Below are 24,766 nucleotides of genomic sequence, written 5' to 3'. Positions count from 1 at the left end.
TGTAAATAAAGTAAGTAAAAGTAGAGTTATTTTCAAACTATGTAGTGTTAAATTAACCCAGTTAAATGAGATAAAAAGGAACTCTGAAATAGTGTTGATGATAAATCCCTTGATGTTAATTCAACCCAGTTTAGTGAGTTAAAGAAGGAACTCTGACACAGTGTTAAATAATTAACTATTTTGAAAGTGTTAATTTAACTGTAGAGTGTGGACCTATATAAACCCTGAAAAAGTGTTAAAATCAACTCTGTGGGAGTTGAATCAACACTCCAGTTTTTGCTGTGTACATTAAATTCACTTAACATATTTTGAAATACTACTAAGAAACAAAATAGCTTATTAATTCTTCTCTCTTTTTACTCACTCACATAAAAAACAGCGTGAGAGCAATGTAAACAAAACACATCATGTAAACCTTTTTTGTCTTTTACACATTAACATGAAATAACGTCTCTTTAACTCATTAACTTTAGCATATTACTCCAGCTTATACACAGTTCACTTTGTTAATGAGGCTAATATTATATTTTACTCACCAGAAACTCAGCAGTATTTAAACACACACTTCTTCAGATTAAATGTCACCCACACGGCTCATCAGCAGTCCAGCTCTCACTTAAAAGAAACGGGGACAGCACGGGAGTTCAGCATGACTTCTTTTCCGTTTTTTTTCAGTTGCAACGTAGCGAGGCAGCGGCTTACATGCTAGCTAACCGCACTCGTGAACGGCAAAACTTACAGGTTCCTCGCATCCTCTAAAAGCACGGTCCGCAACTCGACCCACAGGAAAAAAGAAAGAAAGGACTCTGGTCTCCGCGCCGAATTAAAAATAGCATCCGTCTTCCCAAAATCTTGCTCTCTTACACCAAAAGCTCGCTCTAGCTGCAGTGAAATGTCCGCGTGCCGCTACTTCGTTCAAGTCCGGAAGAGAGAGAGTGGAAGGAGACCCCTGACCTTGACGCGTCTGATTGGTTACGTTGCACCAAGTGAACTCCGCATGTCACCCGAATCTTTTAAAACACTTTTTTTTTTAATTTTAATGGCACATTCACATGAAATAAAATACCCTTTTTAACAGATATAATAATTTGTGTATTATTAATGTTTTTAACCTATTTATTGACCTTTTTAATATTTTTAACCATGAACTAATTTATTTATTCCATGTAAAATCATTTTAGGCTTATTTATTTAATCAACCTTGATGTTTATGTATTTATTTATTGAATAAATTGAGGAATCTGGAATTTTCCAAATAGAGCCTAGTAACCTGGGTTACACCCTCCCCTCTTAAAAGGTGTATACGTCCCGTTACACCCACAGGAGTAAAAACTGGCTTGGGGGTTACTTGGGGATGTCCGCAAAGTTCTGGTTCTGAAGTGTGTTTGCAAGGGCAAGGTTAATGCCTTGGAAGAGTGATTGAACTATAGGCAGCAGGGGATTTCCCAATTGGCCATATTGCAGTCGTTCAGGTTGTTCTCTACGCCTTAGTGAGCGTCTGGGAATAGTGTTACTGGGGCCCTCTTCAATGATGACTGGAGGGGTTGCTCTTTCTCCAGATTTCCCAGCTGTTGTTCCCTCAATGATTCTGCTCACTGACACTTGCTCAGAAGGCTCATTGGGTTACATACGGATCAACTGTTTTCATGTGATATGCTCTATTCTGATCTGGTGTTTACATGTGCCACTTCATTTGATCGGAACAGCCGTTTTACGTCTGTGTATCTTGTGTAGAGCGACGTAAACATCACGTGACTGATGTTGGTCGATGCCGGCTTCGTTGAGTTTTTCGTGGACTTTTCGGAAACAGTTCGGAATTTCTTGTTTTCCTGCCATCTAAGCGTGTGATAATGTTCAGGTCTTTGAGAGTCTGTATTAAAAAATAAACTCTCCGCCGCAGACCAGTTCTGTGTGCACTGCTGCTCAGAAGCAGCCATTTTTATCAAGTGAGGAAACGTCACTGCGCATTTACGTCAAGACAGAGCATGCGCAGAAAGAACACAGCTTCACAGCATTCCGTTTCCCCGTTTACATGATAAGATTTTATATCTGATCGGTTTTGGAAAAGGAATATTCTACCTCTGTGAAACCGTATGAAAATGTTTAGGCCTCATTATTCAGATTGAGGTGTTTATGTGGAACGTTTTTATTCGGTTTGAGTTCTAATCCGATTCTGATTGGAATATTAGGCTCCATTTAAACCCAGCTATTGTCTTCACATGTTACAGGAACAAATTGACCACTAATTAAGTCTCACCCTAACCCTATATTAATTAATCACTTATTTGTTTACAGACACCCCTACCGCACCTGAGCGCAAAAACAGGCTCAGTTTAAAGAGGAGACGATTGACCAGGGCGCAAATGTGTGTAAGAGGGCTAAATCATCCTTTGTGTATGTAAAACACCCACCACGCAATTTAACACATTTAATTAAAAAAAATACAGACCCTGTGAGAAGAAGCCATGCACAGCTGAGAGAAAGGCAGTGAGCCCCAGGCATGATGGTGTGTAATTGCATGCTTTTCAAACAGTTTCATCGACACCCTCAGACCTAACAAGTTTTTCTTATTTTCAGTTCATAGATCCTACACCAGGATTCCTACATATCCAGCAGGTGGTCAATATGCTTGAAAGACTTCCTATTTCCACACCTCACAACATTCAACTGCCCTTGACACCGGAGGGCGCTAGCGGGCCCTGGATTACGCAACTGTCACCCACAGTGTTGCCGCTGGCGGTGCTGGAAGACGTTTGTCAGACCAGACCTACAGAAGACGATTTTAAAGATCTGGAGGAAATCTTTGCAATAGAGTTCCAACCAGCACAAGCAGACAGGGCGGAGACGAACCAGAGTAAACCCACAGACGAGGACTTAAAAGATCTGGAGGAAATCTTTGCAACAGAGTTCGAACCAGCACAACCGGCAAGAGACCCTGAACTTTTAAATGTAGGGCCTTACACCACACCGCCACCACAGTCTGAACAGGTAATTGCTAGACATGTACAAAAACCTGAAGCCGTTGCTTGTAGCGGTATTAACACACCACGCATTTCAAGACAAACTGGCTATGGGCAGGGGTCTGTGAAGGAGATTAGCCAATTTAATGCTACAGAACTGCGTCAAAGTTGATTTTAGGGATGTAGCTACTGACAACCCTGAATGTGTACCCACTTTTATTAGAGACAGGCTCTCTGGAGTGATGGACAGCGCATTAGAAAGGTCACAACCTGGCAGTATTTTAAATGTTGTGTTGAGAGGACCGTCCCTGGTTAATGACATGCAATGTGTATTACAATCTGACGATGAATACAACCAGGATACGTGAATAGAGGCGGTTGCACAGGCTATTCAGAGTAATGATTCATCAATGACTGACGACGAACTGGAGTTTATTGTTACAGTTGAGCAAAACCACTCAAGAGAAGGGCGTTTGAAATTGGGTAATGTGTGCTATGATCAGATTCTATCTAAAAAGGCACATGCCCTCCTTAACCCAAACAACAATGTAGAAGATAACAGCCTTTGCTTTTCACTGTGCCTAGCACACGCTGCCGATGCCGCAGCGTCTGAACAAGAGAAAATGGTGCTTGCCACACGTCTACACGCATCGGCAGGTCTCGACCCCTCACAACCAGTTTTGTTCACACACGTGGCCAAATTTGAGGCTGTAATAAACGCCAAAATTGTGATTTACCACCACACAGAGGCCCGTAAATTATTGCAGTGTTTCCAGACTAACACTGCTCCTAATTTAAACACCATCTGGCTTTATCTACACAACAATCACTACTATTTAATCACCAACATGAAAACTTTTTTCGGCACAGCGTATGTCTGTAATTACTGCTACAACACTTATGACATTCCTCTAAGGCATAAATGTAAGTATTTGTGCAATGTGTGTGTAACGAACAGAACTTCGTTACTGAGGTCTTTCCAAGCGAGAGGACTGAGGAACGAGGGGCCTTCCAGGAGAGGAGGGAGGAAATGTAACGAAGAGAACTTCATTACTGAGGTCTGTGTTCCGGGAGGGACCATTTGTTATTCAGGAGGAGGGGTGTGTGGAGCCAGGAAAGGGGTTTTGGTGATGTAAATTTTCACAGATGTTTGTGTGGGTTTAGAGGAATTATTAGGAATGTATCTGGGTATTTTATTGCACATAGATTTTTGTAAGGGGTGTTATAGGAAAGTTTATTTTATCAGAACTGGTATGGTGGGTTCCTGTCTGTTGGTCTGTCCCGGGTGACCAATCGGTGGCACAGCATAAAAAGGCGCCAGTTACCATCAGCCTGTGCTGCTGGTCAGGAACCCTGGGCCTGACCAGCCATGAAGGGTGATAACTCAAAAGAAATATATTGATAAGAAGCATGGTCTCATCTTCCTGCTGATTCTGACCCACTGCCGCTACGGTCACTCTAACAAATGGTGTCAGAAGTGTGGCTCACATAGCAGTGGAAGGATGAAAGGGAAGAAAGCTGACCAGGTGGAGCCTGATGATGTGCAGATGAGGTGCAGTTGCTAAGGCAGCAGTATCTTCACAGGCTAGCACTGAATAGAAGCTGGGTGAACTGACAAGCCTGGTGAAAAGTATGATGCGCTCTCGTGCTGCCAAAGAGCAGAAGATAGAGGATGAGGCAGCACGTCAAGAGCAGCGTTGGAAGAGCATGCAACATCAGTTCTCTTTGGTCCAACAAGAGGTACACGATACGGGAAGAGTTCAAGCATGGATTGGAGGAAGACCAACTTCATGGCAAAGATGCTGATCAGGTTGGTGAAGAGGAAACAGCTGAGGTGCTTGACCAGGTGGAACAAGGATTGGGACCACGGAGGGAACCTTTTGCCCACAGGGAACCCAAACTCTTGCCCTTTACCCCTGATGATGACATCGAACATTTCCTGACAACATTTGAGAGATTGGCTCACGTTTGTCGCTGGGTCAAAGATGAATGGGCAGTACGTCTCGTTCCGCTGCTCACTGGCAAAGCTCATAGCGCATATGTTTTGATGGACTTGGCTGACTCAGAAGACTACAACAAGGTGAAAGCAGCAATTCTGGCTAAATATGAAATAACTCAAGAGACATATAGAAAACGTTTCAGATCCCTGAAAATTGATCCCGGTGAGACCCCATGGGAGCTGTACATGCGTCTAAAGGACTTGTTTACCAAGTGGGTGAGGCCAGACATCTCCACTGTAAAAGAAATATCAGAGACTATCATCCTGGAACAGTTTTTGAGAATGGTGAACCCAGAACTGGAAGTCTGGGTCAGAGAGCGGGAACCAGTGACGGCAGAGGATGCAGCCGTATGACTTCACAGTACAATACAAATCGGGCAAGTGCAATGTTGTTGCTGACTGTCTTTCCAAGTTAGAGGACTGAGGAGCGAGGGGCCTTCCAGGAGAAGAGGGAGTAAATGTAACGAAGAGAACTTCGTTACTGAGGTCCACAAGACTGTGCCACCTCAAATGGACTGATTTTAACATTTAGATTAAAATGGGTGAACATGAGCCATGTTAATCACAAAGGGGCACCACGCACTTTGATAAGAGTAAGCAGTTTATTAGCAGGGATTTGCACACGAGAATTTGCACATTAGTTTAGCATTTTTGTACATGGGGATACCAGTGACAGGACTGAATGGGCTGGAGGTTCCTGGAGAGGAGAGTCCAGTGGTTGTTGGTTCCTCTACCTGTAAGAGAGTGCCCAATATAATTAATTGAAGTGAGTGGGTACCATGGGGGATCGCTTAACTTTAAATTATGTAGTTCAGTAATGTAGTGCTAATCAGTGATTGTGTCTGCGGGTGTGTGTGAAGACTTACCTGTCTGTCTCTTCCAGGGTGCGCTGCTCAAAAGAGTCCTCCGGGTGAAGGAGCTGGCTTAAGAGTGTTCTGGGAGGGACCATTTGTTATTCAGGAGGAGGGGTGTGTGGAGCCAGGAAAGGGGTTTTGGTGATGTCAATTTTCACAGATGTTTGTGTGGGTTTAGAGGAATTATTAGGAATGTATCTGGGTATTTTATTGCACATAGATTTTTGTAAGGGGTGTTGTAGGAAAGTTTATTTTATCAGAACTGGTATGGTGGGTTCCTGTCTGTTGGTCTGTCCCGGGTGACCAATCAGTGGCACAGCATAAAAAGGCGCCAGTTACCATCAGCCCACTGCTGCTACGGTCACTCTAACAGTGTGCTTTACACACAGCTGTGAACGAGCGTCAAACACTTTTAAGATGCACTGCAGGACTGCAACTGCATCTGAAAATCAGAGGTTTGTTACAAAGCACACAAAGAGCACGATAAAACTCATGGCTAGATCCCCTGCGACAGCTTAAAATATTGTAGCGGCTGTCGGGTGATTTACAAAGTTGGTAAAAAAACCCACGCTTGTGCACCTGCAAAATGTGCCCACTGTAATGAAGGTCTCATCAGCGGCAGCTCAGGCCACATGTGCTATATACAGCCTATAGAAAAAAAAAGACCTGGAGAGAAAATACATCTTTTATGAGTTCGAAGCCCGGTACCACGAGGGAAAACACGAGGCATGTTTTGTGTGTGCTATGGACATGGATGGAAATAAATTCTGTTTCAACACTTTGCGCTGCGTCGGGGCATTTGTTGATCATCACAGACGGCCCAAGTTTCGCAGATTCACATTCATAGCCCACAAAGCTTCAGGTTTTGATAACTACATCCTGCTGGAGCATTTTGTCCGGCGGAGGATTGTTCCGTCCGTCACCATGCGCGGCAGCAGAGTGATCCATATGTACGATAAATCATACGACCAGAGATGGATCAACTCTTTTTCTTTTCTACCGATGCGTTTGGCAAAAATCCCAGACGCTCTAGGATTTAAAGATTTGGCAAAAGGACACTTTCCGCACCAGATTAACACAAGAGCAAATGACTACGACAAGGGTAAATACCCAGAACTGTCTTGCTACAGCTTTGATAAAATGAACGTCAGCGAGCAGAAGTTTATGGAGTGGTACAACACGGTGTGTCATGAAACATTTGACCTACAATCTGAAATGCGCAAATACTGCATTAATGATGTGGAGGTGTTGAGAAAGGCCTGCACAATCTACCGCGACGCATTTTTGAACTGTACACAGATAGATGCATACAGTTTCACCACATTAGCGGGTAGCTGCATGGGGGTTTATAAAACACTATTCTTACCCCGCGACACAGTGGCTCTGACATACGATAGCGCATATGTGACACAAAATAAGACCTGCTCTAACGCTCTGATGTTGTCTTGTGTTTGTCTGCTTGGAACAAAACCTGTTTGGTCTTCATCTATAATGTCTGTTATAAATGATTTGAGTCTGTTCGATATAATTGAAGTGAATATTTTGTGATCCACATTTAACATGGATATTTGCCTATAATTCTGGCAGTATTTCCTGTCCTTTTCTGGTTTTGGTAGGACCGTAATTATCGCTTCTTTCCACGAGGGAGGGATTTTGCCTGTGTCAGTAACATAGTCAAACGTCTTGAGCAACAATGGTTATAATTCTTTTTCAAATATTTTACACCACTCTACAGGGAATCCGTCACTTCCAGGTGCCTTATTATTTTTTTAAATGTTTAATTGATTTTTGAACTTCTTCATTAGTTATTGTTTTTGTTATTTTCTCATTTTGAATTGTCCCTATTGATGGCAAGTCAAGATTATCTAAAAAATTCTCCGTATCCTTTTGATTTATTGTTACTGATTGGCTGTATCATTCTTGATAATACTTTCTGAAAACATTTTCAATCCCTTTTGGTTCCTTAATGATTGCATTCAACTTAGAATCATAGAGTGCTGTTACCACTGAATCTATTTTTTGTCTCCCCCTCAAATTGACATTCATATAAACAGCACAGTGATCCGACCCATCAGATGCCCCAATACAACAACCCTCTATTAGATCCAGATTTTCTTTTTGTACAAAAAAAGGTCAATTCTAGAGTACACCTTAAGTGTTGCAGAATAGTATGTAAAATCCTTCTGCTTAGGATGTAGCTCTCTCCACACATTAGTAAAACCACTATCATCCCAGGTATTTCTAACAAAATTGGGCAGTGAGCCATGTAGTCTTTTTTTGCTAGTTGTGTCCATTATTTGGTTCAAAGTCACAGTAAGATCCCCTCCACACACACACACACACACACACACACACACACACCCACACACCCACCCTCTTTCTCCTCAACTATTACACTGAAAAGTGTTTTAAAGAACATCTTATTACTCCCGGGTGGTGCATATATATTCACCAGTGTTACTGTTGTTTGATCTATTGTTCCTTTTAGTATTACATATTGTCCATCTGGATCTTTTATTTCTTAATGAAAGTCAAACTGAATGTGATTGGATATCAAAATTGCTACTCCTCTCTTACGTGTATGATAATGTGAACTGTATGTATGTCTGTCTGAATCCAAATCCCTTCAATTTTTCATGTTCAGCTTCTGAGAGGTGTGTTTCTTGTAAAAATTTTATAAGTGTTCTTTCTTTTTTTAGTTTATTCATTATTTTAGACCTTTTAATTGGATTTCCCAGACTGTTAACATGTAACGACAGGACTGGTATTGCTCGTTTTTCACTCATTAATATATTGCTCTTTAACAAACTTGTAACACCTCCCCCTCATATAAAGAATATTTAAAACCAAAAACATTTGGGCCATAACAAAAAGAATTTGAGAAGTGAAAACAAATCTTCACCACCACATCCGACTTCCAAAAAAAAGATATCAACCTCTCCCTTTTGTTGATTCTCTTTTACCTTCAGGGGGATGACCTTTCTAGAAGTAAGGGCCCCCAAATAGAAATCAGGTTACTCACCCTCATCCTATTCCCTTCCCGTCTGAAGTCACTTTCCCTACTCAACCAACACTATGATTGCACCACGAAACCCATTAGTATAACAAGCAACTTGAATGAAAACCGACAAACCAATAATGAACTGCTATACTCGTGCTCGTCTTTTTAAGCATTGATGATGCGATTTTTGTAGGCGGTTTCTTGCTCTTCTGGCCATCTGGTTACCCTCCACTCACTCGCTTCCAGATGCTGACATCCAATCCCTGCCACCGTTCAGCAGTGTCGGTGGTCCCGGTGGCAGATGTTAGATCATCTCTTCTCCATGTTGATTGCAGCGGTAGCTGCTGTGGCGAAGAACCTTCCCTCTTTCTTCAATGCTTTTTTTGATGCCAGCATATGATCCATCCCGCCGGAAGTTCACTTTGATCTGACTTTTATCTGTGATGTCTGTAAGCCTCTTAGTCTGGTGACATTTCTTTGTCATGTCTCTGACCTCAGAATTTTTTTGTTCATCTTTGGTTTCAGACATTTTTATTATGACATCATAAAAGAATTTTGAGAGGGCATATATATAAGAACCAGTACCACTCATCACTGAACAGATTTCCAACTTCTTGGTACCTTTCCAAGACTGCGAAGACAACCTGAGTCTTTGGTTTGAGCTACACTAAAGCAAAAAGAGGTACCCCTGGAGATTAAAGCTTTATTCCAAATTTTTTATAATCTGTAGAGTACCAAAGATGGCTCTTAAAGGGAATGACCAGGAGCCTGGCTGGCATGGTGTCGAGGAAGAGCACCGTGACGCAACAACGAGCCTTTACATCTTTGCTACAATATGGGAAATATTCATGTTGTGATATTTATGATGTTCAATCTGTCTCACGACACATAAATGCACACAGGGGGATTCAAAAATGTATTTAGGGATTTAATTTTGCACTGAACAAAGCCAAATAATTGTGTCATCATTTATTCAAATTGCATTTTTTTCTTGGTCTATTTGAAAATCATAGTTTGCAGTTTTCATTCCACATAAGCACCTGATATCATGTCAGGCCACTTCTTGAGAGCTTTTCTGTCTGCCATCCCTTCTGGGGCCATCCATTTTGCAGGTAAATTCATTCAAACAAGGTAAGAATTTAAACTAAAAGGGCAACATTGGGTTTCCATACAAACTTATGGATAATGGCAGGATGGACAACAACTCTACACACCACACGACAGCCTCCCGTTCCATTTTGTGTGCTACCGCTCGTGCTAGTGCTAGCTAAACCATGCTAATGCCACACTTTTGTTGCTTCCTTTTCACAAGGGCAACCTAAATATTGCCGCTGTTGTTAAATATATTATATTATTATTATTATATGGAGTAAAAACAAACAATTTATTAAAACTGATATTTAAAAACGACAATAATAAAACCCACAATGTGATGGAGGTGACGCCTGTTCACCTGCTGCGACTCCTTTAAGAGCAGATTCAAAGCCTCTCAACGTCTTGCCCTGCTTGTTGCTGAAATTAGCAGCAACTTGTAAATTGCGCTCTGGTACCAGCAGCGATTCGAGTACCGCAGTTTGAGAATCACTGTTTCCGCACATGTAAGTTGCATGTAAATAAGATAGCATTTATTTCACTATTTATTCCTCACTGCACTGTATGTCATACAATAGTCAAGTGTAGTAAATGAATGAATGAGGACCAATCCAAAAACAAATAGTGCAGATATAATTGATGAAATATTTTGAATTAATTTAAAAATCTATACAGACATGATGAGTCCTGTCAATAACTTTGCCAGCGGGTCATTCTCTGAAACATCTGGTTACATGTGAAAAAAACACAACTAAAAAATCTGTGTCAAGACTCAGAAATGAACATTCAATTTAACTTTAGCTTTGTGGTTCCATACAGCATAAACTGATTTTACAGTGAAACAAATTAACTCAAAACAGTTTTTTCTCAGAGGTCCACTGATAATTGGGAACAAAATTTCCAAAACTCTTCCAGGACTTGAGATTGTCATTGAATAATTTGCGAATCAGATTCCATTACCAGGACAGTTGAGAATGAGAATCTTGGACCAGGGAAAAATTCCCGGGCTCCTACGTTTTATTTCTGATCATCGACAGCTATTTTGTTTTGTTCACTGAAACTGAAACAGGCTTTTCACGTGCCAAATCACATCACTCCGTCAGGGACGTAGTACCAGCCCAGAGTCCAGCTCTGAAGTTGAAATATCTCATGGCTGGGGCCGGAGCACTCTCTTAATTTTGTCTCCAAATAAAAGAGACGTCAGTGATGCGAAACTCCAGAGCTTTACCGTACATTTGTGGTGGGCAAACACTGATGTATCACCATGATACACAAAACTTTATAACTTCACTTCATATGGTCAAATCCTCTTGAAACCGTCATAATGCACCATAATAATGCCTTGATATATTTAGCATGTTTTATAGGTCTTGTGCATGTAGCACTTTACATGAGATAATACAAAGTGCATGAGGGAATAAGCTATGCAACTGTTATGTACCTTGAAGTTTAGGCCAAATCAAAAGATATAGTTCTGCTGAAGGAGAATATAAGTAACAAGGGCAATGGTTTGAAAAGGCAGGAACAAAAAAAAGCTTTTTTGACAGGAAATGCCACTCTCAATGCATAAAAAAATAAAGTAGTTCAGTTGTAACTGAATTTCTCTTTCTCTCTATATATCAAAAAAATACACCAGTCATCAATGTGCAATTAACCAGTTAACCTCAGTTGAAATGAACAACCAAATTGACACTATAGAAAAATAAACCCACAGTTATACTGTTGGAAAGTGCAAATAAAAACATGAGAAAATCAGGCCCCAAAAAATAATAATGAAATGTGTCCATCAGGACCAACTTGTCCTCACTGGACAAGAAGTCAATTTGCAAGGAATTTGTGACTGCAAATGACAAGAAGAGAAAACGTTTTGCGTCTTTTGCCAGTGTTTTTCAACCCTTTGTTTGCCATGGCACATGCTTTTTTTTTTTTTTTTGCGATCAAATTTTTATTTTCAGTTTCATGAAGTCCAACAGAAATATTTCAGGGGATACAATATTAGTAGGATGGGTTCTCAAAGAAAGACAGTTTGTCCAGGACAATAAGAACCTGTCATGGGAAAGAACACAATGAAAATATTGATGATAACAATAATAATAAAATAAAAAAACAATTAAATAAATAAACAATAACAATAATAAAATATTAGAGTAAAAATGAAAAAATACATACATAACCTACAAAAATACATACATACAGACATAGAGACAAGACATACAAGACGACAGAAGGGACTTGACATCTAGAAGGACTAGATAAGAGGTGAGAGAGACAGTGGGAATGACTCTCTTTTTGAGTTTAGAAATATTGAGGATTGACAGATTATTTACAATCAACACACATGTGGTTACAGGTACTGTATCATTTATCAAATCAGACAATTTGGATGCAACGTTGCCCCAAAATTGTTGAACAGGAGGACAGTCCCAGAACATGTGAATAAGTGTGCCCTGGACTTTCAGTGAGCACAGATTACAACATGGCTCATTAATAATTTTCATGTGATGGAGTTTAATCGGGGTAAAGTATGTTATGAGTCGAAATTAAAGTGAATTTGCTGATGATCTGAATTACGAGATGCTTCATGCATGCTGGACCACGTTGTGCCAATCAAAATCCTGATCTAGGTCTGGGCAATCTCTCCTCAAGACCCTCTCCACAGGGAGTGAAACAAGGTCTGTTACATGCAAAAAATGGTACAGTTTGGATACCATATCCTTAGGTCTGTTTTGTTGAGTGAATAAATATCGGAGTGGGTAGGTAAAGGACATTGCCAGGACACGCCATGTACACTAAGCGCTGACCTTAGTTGTAGATAAAAGAAAAAAATGGAACCTGGCAGATCGAATGCATCCTTAATATCTGCAAAAGAGAGTAATCCAAAATCATTATAAATGTCTTTTAAATAGTGAACACCCTTCTGCTCCCACTGGGGAGCGCAGATAGGTCTCCCCCCAATTAGAAGTGCCTTGTTATTGAATATTGGAGAAAATGTGTGCCACTTGCAGGAAATATGACAGTGTGTTTCAACTAATCTCCATCCCAGCATAATATGAGAGATAATGGGGCCAAGGCGTAGTTGACACTGTTTTTTAGAAATGTTGCTAAAGAGAACATCTTGAAGTTTCCACTGAAATCCACTGGTCCATGTCCCTTCAGACATCCTCAGGACAGATGAATAGTTATGCTTAATTATGAGATTTAAAGAAGAAAATATTTCAATTCCTAAATACAAGTGTTGTACTATAGGAATATTGGCTGGAAGGACAGATGTTTTTGCAGTGTCATTTAGATGTAAGAGAGCAGATTTAGACCAGTTAATTTTAAAACCTGACATATTACCAAACTCCTCACAGATGGTCAAAAGTTGTGGTACTGACTGAGCAGGATTTTCCAAAAACACTAAAACATGGTCCGCATATAGCGACAGCTGGTGTTGGGTGTTATAAACAGAGATGGGGGAGATCAAATCAGACTGACGAATTGCTTGAGCTAGTGGCTCCAAAGAGAGCACAAATAGTGCAGGGCTTCGTGGACAGCCCTGGCGTGAGGATCTGGAGACTGAGAAGAGGGAGGAGTACATTTGACCGTTAAGTACCTGTGCTGAGGGGCTTGAGTATAGTGTCTTAATCATACTGACAATAGTGTTACTGAAACCCATTGCTTCCAAGACAGACCATGAATACGACCATTCTAGTCAGTCAAAGGCTTTCATAGCATCAAGTGAAAGTACAGACATGGGTGTTTTATTATGTGTTGCAGCGTCAACGATGTGAAGTAGGCATCTAACATTATCTGCCGCAAGCCACGACTTTATGAAGCCTGTCTGATCAGGATTGACTAATGATGGCATGTGGTGCTCAAGGTGGCGAGCAAGAAGCTTTGCAAACATGTTTAAGTCCGAATTTAGGAGGCTGAGAAGACAGTAGCTAGAGCAGTCAGTAGGTGTTATGATCCTGTTTTGCCTGTCACTCCCCCTCCCTCTCCCTGCAGAGTGAGTGCCTAGGGGCGGGGCATTCTCCGAGAGCACTTAAACCACCCTCTTTGTATCTCCTGCGCCAGATGATTTCCATTGATTGCTCAAGTGGTGGCCAACATTTAGCTCAAGCGCTTCTGTTCCTTGCCTTGTGATTGTTCTCCAGTGTAGTGAGTTTGGTGCTTAACACTATTTTCAGTGGTACTTAGGGTTTTTGGTCTGTTCTCCCAGCCTTCTGGTATTTTTTTGCTATTACTTTTAAGAATAAAACTCTTTTGTTGTGAACTCCGCATTTGGGTCCAGACTTCCTCTCATGACTCGTCACAGTAGGATCCTTATCTTTTTTCAGCAGCAAAGAGATAGGGCCATGTCTACGTCCCTTGAAAATCTGCCTTTTTTTAATTGAAAAGAACGATCACATCGAGAAGAACTGGGTTCAACTGCTCCCAGAAAGTAACGTGGAATTCAGGAGGGATCCCATCAATGCCTGGTGATTTACCTCTCTGCATAGTCTTTGCTGCTTCCCACACCTTCTAATAAAATCGGCTTATCTAAGTCAGTAGAACCTTAGCAGATGTAATTGACTTAAAAGTATCATTGATTTTTATCAAAGGACACCTAATTTGTATAATTCAGAGTAAAATGTTCAAAATATATCATTTATCTGTTTAGGGTCAATGCTAATATTGCCACTTGCCGCCTTAATAGCTGGAATGTCTGCAAAGTGGTCACTCGTTCTAATTCTCATGGCCAGGAGATGGGTAGGTCTGGCACCATGAAAATAATACTTTGGTCTGGTTCTGTGAATTTAAAATTCTGACTGTTGTTTCAAAATGTTGATTTCCTTCTTAAGTAGTGGATGCTGTGGAGCAGCTTGCTCTGTGAAATTAATTTGCAAGACAGAATCCAACCTAGAAAACTCTGCCTCAAGATTTTGTCTTTGAAGAGATCAAGATTTGCGAGCATTAGAGCTAAATAATATTATGTTGCTCTAAATGAAGCCTTTTACAGCATCCCAAAGGATTCTGGGGCCCTCTACCGAACCAACATTAAAATCAGCAAATTCTCTGAATCCTGTAATAAACTGATCAATACATGCTTTGTTTTTTTAATAATGAGGTGCTAAAACGCCATCTGGTTGCATGATTAGATAGACTGCTCGGAGATGCTTAACAGAAGATGCCTTTATGGTCTGATAGAGCTATCGGGAGTAAAACAGCAGTATTAATATGGTGAAAGAGCTGGGGGGAAGCAAAAAGGAAGTCTATTCTAGAAAAAAGATTAATGTCGGCCCGAGAAAAAAAGTGTAGTCTCTGATGGAGGGGTTTATTAATGGCCATATATCCACAAGCCCCAAATTTCTGGCCCAAGATTTTAGAGTGTTCATGGCTATAACCTGCCCCCCTGAAGAGGTTGCGCTCAATTTATCAAGAACTGGATCCCACACTGCATTGAAGTCTGCACATTCAATGAAGGAATATTCTATTAATTCTAACATTTTTTAAGTAATTAAATTGTAGAAATTGCTGTCTTAATCATTAAGAGTGTACACTGATATAAGAGGTATTTTCCTTGAATTGAACTCTCTTTTAGCAATCACAAGTCTACCGATGTCATCTTCCCAGGATGTTATAATTCACATTGGAAGACTGCGTCTAGCAACAATGGCCTCACCTTAAGTTTTCGTGCCAGCAGAGGAGAACGCTACGGTATGAAAAAATCTATTAACAAGATGACCAGTATCAGCTTTTAACAAATGCGTCTCTTGGAACGATGCAATGTCAATATTCTTTCTTTTCAATAAACCAAGAGTGCTAGCACGTTTGTGAGGAGCATTCAATCCACCACAGTTCCACACTAAAATGTTAAGTTCACCCATAATCTATAGGAAATGTTCTGACTGTGGACAAAGAAAATACTTCCATAGCCTTTTTTTTCTGGAATAACTCTGGCACAGGTGCACCCAAATTAAAGTCCCTCACTACACAACAGAAACGAGACATGGACACAACATATCAAAGATGTAAAAAAAAGGGAGAACACGAATATATAAACATAATGTAAACTGTAAAGTAGGTCTGTGATCACATTGGATATGGGGCAGCCAGGGGGAGCAGCAGCCCAGCGCCATAAGAATGACGTTGACTGAAGCTTGGGTAAAATAACTTGGTGAAGCTGAGGCATCATACATAACATGTTAAAGTATGAAGGTCTTGCATTTTAAATTTCAAACCTTCCGTATAGCCTACAGAATAACATTCGGTCCCACTGTGCCCACAAAATACAAAATTGACTGAACATAGTGCAAAAATTGGGTTATTTATGAACTCAGGCCTGCTGTCGTCCATCCATCGTCATCTTCCGCTTATTCCTTAGTCGTAAGGGTCGCGGGGGGGCTGGAGCCTATCCCAGCATCTACGGGCGAGAGGTGGGGTTCACCCTGGACAGGTCACCAGTCCATCGCAGGGCCAACATACAGAGACGAACAACCATTCACACTCACATTCATACCTACGGTCAATTTAGAGTCTGGATTAATCTGGTCCCCTCTTGATGTCTTTGGACGGTGGGAGGAAGCTGGAGTACCAGAGAGAACCCACGCAGGTACAGGGAGAACATGGAGACTCCACACAGAAAGATCCCGCGCCCGAGCCGAGACTCGAACCCGGAACCTTCTTGCTGTGAGGCCACAGTGCTGACCACTGCACCATCGTGCAGCCCGCCTGCTGTCGTAATAAAACAAAATAATAACCCATAAACAGTTATATAAGGCTTATTGGCAGCTTACCAACTGAAGAGCATCAGGTGGCTAGTAAAGCAGTGACTTAATGTCATCCCTCAGTGTCTGGTGACAGCGGGATGTCTGTCCTGTGAAGTAGTGTGAGAAAAACAAAATAACAGCCCACACGTACCAAGTCTTAGATTTGACAGGGAGTCGGTCCACTTAGGTGTCAAACAAGGACAGAGTTCCACCGCAGAAATGGCGGATATGAATCTGTGATCACGGCAAGGAAGCACCGTCATCCCACACCGAAGCCACTGGGCATAGACCTGGCACAGATGCCAGAAAATTCTCCGCTTCTTTGGGTGAGGTGAAGGTTTTGTACTGAGCACCGTCTTTAATTTTCAGAGTGGCCGGATGAAGTAAAAAGAATTCCAGACCTTTAGCTCGAGCTGCATCCATAGCCTGGTGAAATCCTTGGCGTCGTTTGACAGTGAAATTGATGAAATCTGGAGAAAAGTGAATCCTCCGACTCTCGATGGAGAGAGGGTCTTTGCTGGCAGCACGCAAACTGCCCTGGTGGGTCGAATAGCCCAGCACATTGAAAATAAGGGTGCGGTTAGCTCCGCGCTTGAGGGCGTTGTCGTTGTAAATTCAGTGCGCTCTCATTATCTCAATCTGGATGTCACCGAGAGTGGGGAACCACGAGATAGAGTGAAAGAAACTGAGTAGCATTGGACCCCTCGAGCCCATCTTCAAGGCCAGTGATGCGGATATTACACCTTCTGTTCCTGTCCTCCATGTCAGCTAGCTTGAGCTCCATAGTCGGAAGAACCTGGTCCTGTCTGTTCAATGTACTGGAGTTGCTTACGACGGTGGTTTTCAGTGTATTTACATTGGATCTAATGGTGCCAAGGCCGGTTAGCTCAGCCTGGATAGCACTTAGCTTCTCGTTGTTGTCTTTCCCCACCTGTTGAATCTGGGAGAGGCGCGGTTCAAGATAGTCACGCTGCTTCTGCAATATGGACTCGGTCATGGTGTCAATATCTGGACGGTTGCTTTTGGCTTTGGTAGACATAGTTATTATCTATCTTTAGGCAACACAATAGGCCAGTATGGAAACCTGTAGCTCCATAAAAAATCAACAATTTGGCGATGCTGGGCTGGGAGCTGAAAGCCTAGGCTGCCATCTTGTCCAGCTGATCACCGAGTTGCCCTGCCATGGCACATGCTGGACACTGGCAAAAATCCTACGGCATGCAAATTATTGAATGCAGGGCTGTAAAGTGCAACAGCACACTGAGTTGTCAGTGAGGCACTAAACTTTCTATTAGATGTGAGAGGTATCACTTTTATTAATTTTCATTGGCCAAACTGCTGCACAGTTTTCCCTCACTATAACGCGGTTCACCTATCGTGGCCTCACTGTTTCGCAGATTTTTTAGTGAAATTTTGCATGCTTTTTTTTTACAGCGTAGAGTATGAACGCGCATTGTGTTTGGCATCCTGAGTGAGGCTAAGGGAGAACCGCACATGTGTTCTGTGTCCTGATTGGCTAAGGGAGTACAGAATATGTTCGGCTAGCCAGATTTACATAAATGTTCAATTGCTAGCAGTGTGACTTTGAAGTGCTGTATGTTTGCAAATTTTCTACTTAAAACTTAAAAGCTTAAAACTTGGTAGAAAACTTGCACCAAGGCCTTCAGAGGAAAAAGACGTTACAGCGGAGCAGCGCCAGGACAAAGAGGTACCATCAGAGGAACTGGGAAATACGCGTGAGTAACTGGTAATAATTTCTTATGTGTCAAACCTCGTAGATTGATCATTAAAATTAAATTTGTTAAAAATGTTTGGGCTTGAAAACAGGTTTTGATCTTTGGTTTCATTTACTAATATTGTACTTTTTTTTTTTTAATCTGCAAAAATTTGAACTTTGAGAGTGTTTAAATAAGAGAGAACTGTGAGAAAATGTTAATGCCTGTCTGAGAAAAGTGTAAAAAAGTGTGTGGTTAGGGGTTTTATGGCCTTAAAACATGTATAATAATTGTAAAAAATAAAGCTGATTACTTCGTGGATTTCGTCTATTGCGGGTTTATTTTTAGAATGTATCCCCCGCGATAAACGAGGGACCACTGTATATAAATTCAAACTGAGTAGGTCTACTTTACTGACTGTTTTTACTTGAGGTTTTAGTAAGAGGTATAACATTAATTCAGAGAGGGCATTTCTATGTTATATGTGTATATTGCCTTGTTGTATTGTTATGGTTATAGAAAATGACACTGAATGTTAAAATGTTATTTACCTCATTGGATGAGATGTTTACCTACTTACTTCAGTGAATCACAGTTCACATGAAGGGTATGTTACAATGTGAGCACTTTAACACTTAGTTCATAAACAATGCACTTGTGACTGAATGAATGTTGTACAGCTACAGAAACTGAAAGAAAAAATGAGATTTATGATTTCAAGTCAGTATTAGATGTAACGGTGTATATCTTCTGACATTTAGATATTTTGTATGATGCATCTTAGATTGAACAGTGTTGAAATGTAGGTCCTCTGACCCTACTTGTAGGTCAGGTTATTTTCCGGTTAGAACGACTGTGGTTCAGGACTTCTCCAGTCATCCCGATGGCGAGCCTTCCCGTGAAGAGAGTCGACTGACATACACGCATCGTTCACCCTTCAAACAAGTACATTTCATTTCAAGGAACTCTTGAAACAACCTTATCCCTTATTTTTTAATTTTGTTTAAGGGCCCCGCAGACAATTTCTTTTTTTTTTATTATTTTATGTTGTGCACACTACTTTTGTTTTACTCTAATTGGTTGGGTTATTAATACTCAGATTGTAAACAATATAAGAGTATTTACTCAAAAGTTTGTTCTTGTGTCCGTCTCCCTATTGTTGTTCTACAGTTTGGCTCCATGCGAATTTAGTTTCTTCTGATTCGGGTCCAGGTTATTATTAGTCAGTATTTTATTATACTGTAATTCACCTTTCTTAATTGTAAAGTCGGTTACATTATGGTTGGGTAACTGTATGGCATATGGAAATGAAAATGGACATCTATTACATGCTTAATTAAAATATGACATTGTGTGTTATTTGCCATATTGTCACCGCCTAAGTCATGTTTTGACAATTCTTTTATTGCATCAATCAATTCCTTATGATGTTTTGTCTCCAGTTTTTGTTTTTCCGATGGTGATCCAAATGAAGCTGAAATGTATAGGACCAGATCCATGAAGCTAAATAGAATTAGAACCTGCAATTTTTTCCTGTTTTAGTGCCCTATTAACAGAAGGATTTGCTCGAACCACATGCTGGCATTAAGGCACCAACAAATTTGCAGCCGAGCACTATTTGCTCCTCTGTTTTCAATAAGCAGTGTGGCATGTAAGTGACTGTTCCAATCACAGTTGGCCCAACAGTGGCAGTCAGACAGGAACAGGCCCGTAACTACTATTGAGGACACCCAGGTCACATCCGAGGTATTTTTTTCCCACGTTTTTTTTTTTTTTTACATCAGAAATGTTAAATAAATTTATGATAAAAATCCCTCTGACTTTGATTGATTGGTGGAAAATTCAGCAGCTATTCTCATTTGTTTATTCTGAAAATCAAGTCCTCATAAGACAATCTTTTTTATCATCACCATTTTGAAACGTAGCTGAACTCTCCAACGCTTGGAACATTGTATCATATGACGCAGCCTCGCGAAAGTCAGCTAAGCACCGCGGGATATAGCCTATGCTCTCGTCAAACTCCGCGCAGTCAGTTTTTTTTGTCGGGTGGAATTTGAAAATGGAAGCAAGATGAAGTCTACTCAAAAACAAATGAAACTCAGCTTTGGAAAGCCAACAGGCCGGGGAAAAGAGAGAGAGGAGGTGAGTTGCTTTCGCTAGTGAGACGGTGCAGTTTTAGGCTTTCCCTGTGTTCCCTGTGTTTCCCCTGTAGCGATGTAACTCCCCTGTACGGGTGCCTCACCGTTCATACTATGTCCTTGCATGGCAGCTAGGGATGCTTGATCAATGATCATTATCATCAGTGTAGTTTTTAATTAGCATTTCAAGCAACAGTTGTTCAAGCAACAACTGGCTAGATAGGATTTCGTTTTCCAGTTAACACAAAAATGCTTGGAGAAGGTCGAGGATTTTTCATCTCTCTCGATTTGATTTTGGCGCATTTCAGATTAAAAAAAGGCTGGAGCGTCATCGCAACCTGTTGTTGGGAACCTCAACACAACTTGGGCTACTTGACTAACTTACCAGACTATAACGTGAACCCAGAAAGATGCTATATTATCACTGGTTGCATCATGATACCTGCTGTCTCTCTCTCTCTCTCTCTCTCTCTCTCACTCTCACACTCACTCACACACACGTACGCATTCACTCTCATTCTCTCTCTCTCTCTGTCACACACACACCAACACACACACACACAAATAATCTACTTTTGTGATCACTCCGTTTTGGAAGTGTTAAAATAAACATGTTCACCTCCTTGATGGGCTTGTGATTTGAACTCTGTTTATTCACGTTTCCAAAATGTATGAAAAGTCACCAAATTACGATGTTTTTTTGTCAAATAAGATGTATCGCAATATTTGACCTCAATATTTGCAAAATCCTGAGTACGGCCCTGGACAGGAAGGAAAACAAAACTTTTAAGACCGAGAACTCTAAGTTTCACTGACAAGGTGGAGAGTCATATATCAAGATTCCAGTGTAAATTCTCCCTGAGACTGTGATCTGGGAATTTGTAACCCAGTGTGTGCTGTGTGCTCTTGGTGTGTGCAAGTGTTCCCCTCCAGAATGCAAAACAAGATGATCTGTAACACAGCCAGAGCCAAAGGATGGAAATTAAGAGAAAATAAAGATACAAAGTAAGAAACGTGTCAGTTTGCAATAACCCTCTTTATCATTTACTTGTTGTTCTCATTTTCAAACTCTTGCTTCATGCTTTGTTTATTGATTTATTGTGTGTGAATAAAGACTCCTCCTGATCCTCAGTGTATGAATAGATTAATATTGAAGAGAATACAATCAATTTATTGTTTTTTTTTTCAGAACAACTGTGATGCATCTTAACAAAATAAATAAGTTTGAGCAGTGCTGTCCATGTTCCTGACTTTCAGTTAACATCAAGGCCACTGTTACCTGTCAATGAGGCCAGTAAATTACAGTTTTCATGGTGAAAATTTGAGCTGCTTTTATCTGATTTGTTTGGATTTTATTGATTTATTCACTTCTGCTGGTTAAGCAAGCATTTAGTGGACGACCCTTCGCTTGTGACATACTGGGCTGTGGTTGAGAAAGTATTAACTATACCACTTTTAAAAAAAGGAAAATTCTCAATGATGACACAAAGTGGCCATGTGTGACATTTTTTGATTTTTGTTTTTCTTGGTCTTCCTCTTTTTTTCTTTTATTTTCATGAATGCAGAAAATACAACTCAAATGAGAACGAGTGCTGGGTAATAAGGTTTTTTAAGATACACTACGCATGTTTGATTTTGCATGAGAGAGGGAAAAGAAATTGCGCTGATTTAATTCAAAGGTCTCAAAGGCATTAAATAGTACTGCTGTAACTAGGAATTAGCGCTGATATTTGTGAATTTGCAACAACATTTATTTGCATAGAAAATTATTAATATTATCTTGTTTACATTCATGCCAAAGTGTAGCTTGAGATGTTGCTTGAAGGGACAGGGTGGATTGCGTGCAGTTTGCAAGCATTTCACCCTTTGAGCATGCTTTGTAGGTCGGTTTTCTCTCATTTGCACAAATTTAGCAGCCAAAAAGCAGCAAATTCCATTGTAGATCCATCTTCTGACCCTTGTAGATCTGGATCAAGTAAAACAAAAAAGAAAAAAGAGACTTTTTTTTTCCAGCCAAGTGTCCCATATTGTCAGACTTCAGCTTTGAGTCTGAGCAGCTGCAGCACTTGTTAGGCATTCTGTGGACAGCAAAGTAAGAATTCCATTGTACAGGAAAACATGTTTCCATACTGTGCATATGGCAATAAACACTTTGAATCTTGAATCTTATTTGCATTCCAGAAATAGTGTCCATCCTTCCATCCATCCATTTTCTTCTTCTTATCCTGTTGAGCGTCATGGGGGGCTGGAGCCTATCCCAGCCGCTTTCAGGCGAGAGGCGGGGTTCACCCTGGACAGGTCGCCAGTCCATCACGGGGCCAACACATACATACACAGACAGACATTCACACTCACAATCATACCAACTGTCAATTTAGAGTCCAGAAATAGTATATTACCTCTAATTTGCTACGTCACATTCTAGCTGCAATCACATCCGTCCGAACAGCTCCAATTTCCATCAGACTGCTGATTCGGTTATTGTCTCTTTGCTTATGTGTTTGTATTCCATGCACATTCAGTATGTGATCATATTGTTCCCTTTTCTACCTCTTTGCAATCCGGAGTTCTAAAATTGCTTGGGCACTTCTGGTGCAGCCACAACAGCACAATTACAATAGGTGGACACACACCCTATGTAAATTAGAGGTTAGAGTTCTAGGCCTCTGTGATGTGGGCCTGACACAGTCACCTTGACCATTGACCTCCACTTTTTTTTTAAGTCAACCTTGAGTTGTAGTGGATGTTTGCACTATATTTAAAGACATCTGCAAGCGCTTGTTTTCATTTAATGTGATGACCTTTGACCACCAAAATCTTTGCAGTTTTCATGAGCTCACTTGGAGCTTGTAGTCACAGCTACATGATGTTTGTTCAGCAGACAGTGGATGTACAGCTTCTGTCCATGCATCCCAGAAAAGTTGGCTTGATCAGACTTGGCTTGGAAAAAGTTAACATCTGATATTGGTCAGGTTATAGTTGCATGAACAGAGTCTAATCGTATGCTGTTCATGCTCTTCATCCATGGGACAAACCCACCTCTCAACTCAGTTACACACATGGTTTAAAAAAAATAATTGAAAAGGAAAACTTAGTGATTTGAAAAATTCATACTGGCCAGTTGATACACACCAAAACATCTATCTGCTGATTTATCGCTCTTATAGCTCTAACTCTTTCCCAGTGTAAGCCTATCGGTAAATATCCTTGTTGCCTGATCTGTGTCATATGATCAACATGGTACTAACAGTACCGCTCTTAGGACAGCCTGTAAAAGTTTCCTTATTGCATTTCCTATTTCTATTCTATTCTAAACACCAATTGAAGACAGCCTTTTATACTTTTTGAAGATAAACATGATTTGTTTGACCAAAATCACTTTTCATCACAAAAACAAATACTAATGAATGTGATTTTGCAGGGGTTAATGGCACATATTAACCATATATACTATGTTATGGTCTCTTGCTTTTAATTAAGAAAAGGGCAACATCTGAAGTGTTTTTTGTGTAAATTATGACTGCATCATTTTAAGACCCCAATAATGCTGGAAGAGTCTCCAGTGAGTCAGCAACAGAAAGCACAACTGACTGCACTTCTGACAGAGTATCAGGAGATATTCAGCTCATTGAAAGGGACTGGCAAATGCTCACCTATCCAACATCACATCAAGACCGTTCATCATCATCCTCTACGGCATCACGCATACCTCACCTGAAAAGAGAGAGGAAATTGACAGACAGGTGGCAGCCCTGTTGGCTGACGGGGTAATTGAGGAAAGCTGAAGCCCCTTGGCCTTGCCTGTTGTGCTAAAGACGAAATACGGCAAGTAGATGTTCTGCATTGACTATTGTCGCCTGAACACTATAACCGTGAAAGACTCACATCCCCTTCCAGGTTCGAATCCCGGCTCGGGCATGGGATCTTTCTGTGTGGAGTCTACATGTTCTCCCCGTGCCTGCGTGGGTTCTCTCTGGTACTCCAGCTTCCTCCCATTTCCCGCAAGACATGCAAATGGGGACTAGGCTGATTGAATTCTCTAAATTGACCATAGGCGTGGCTGTGAGTGAATGGTTGTCCGTCTATATGTGTCAGCCCTACAATGGACTGGCGACCCGTCCAAGATGAACCCCACCTCTCGCCCAAATACTGCTGGGATAGGCTCCAGTCCCCCCACAACCCTTAACAGGGTAAGTAGTAGAAAATGGATGGATGGATGGATGTATGACCATCATCATCATCTTTATTGCTGGCCACTGGGAAAAGTGGGACA

The sequence above is a fragment of the Aulostomus chinensis genome, chromosome 2 (assembly GCF_037954235.1).
Source record: "Aulostomus chinensis isolate RoL2024-O1b breed Wild chromosome 2, RoL_Achi_v1.0, whole genome shotgun sequence".
Classification (NCBI taxonomy): Eukaryota; Metazoa; Chordata; class Actinopteri; order Syngnathiformes; family Aulostomidae; genus Aulostomus; species Aulostomus chinensis.
This window is presented reverse-complemented; position numbering follows the sequence as displayed.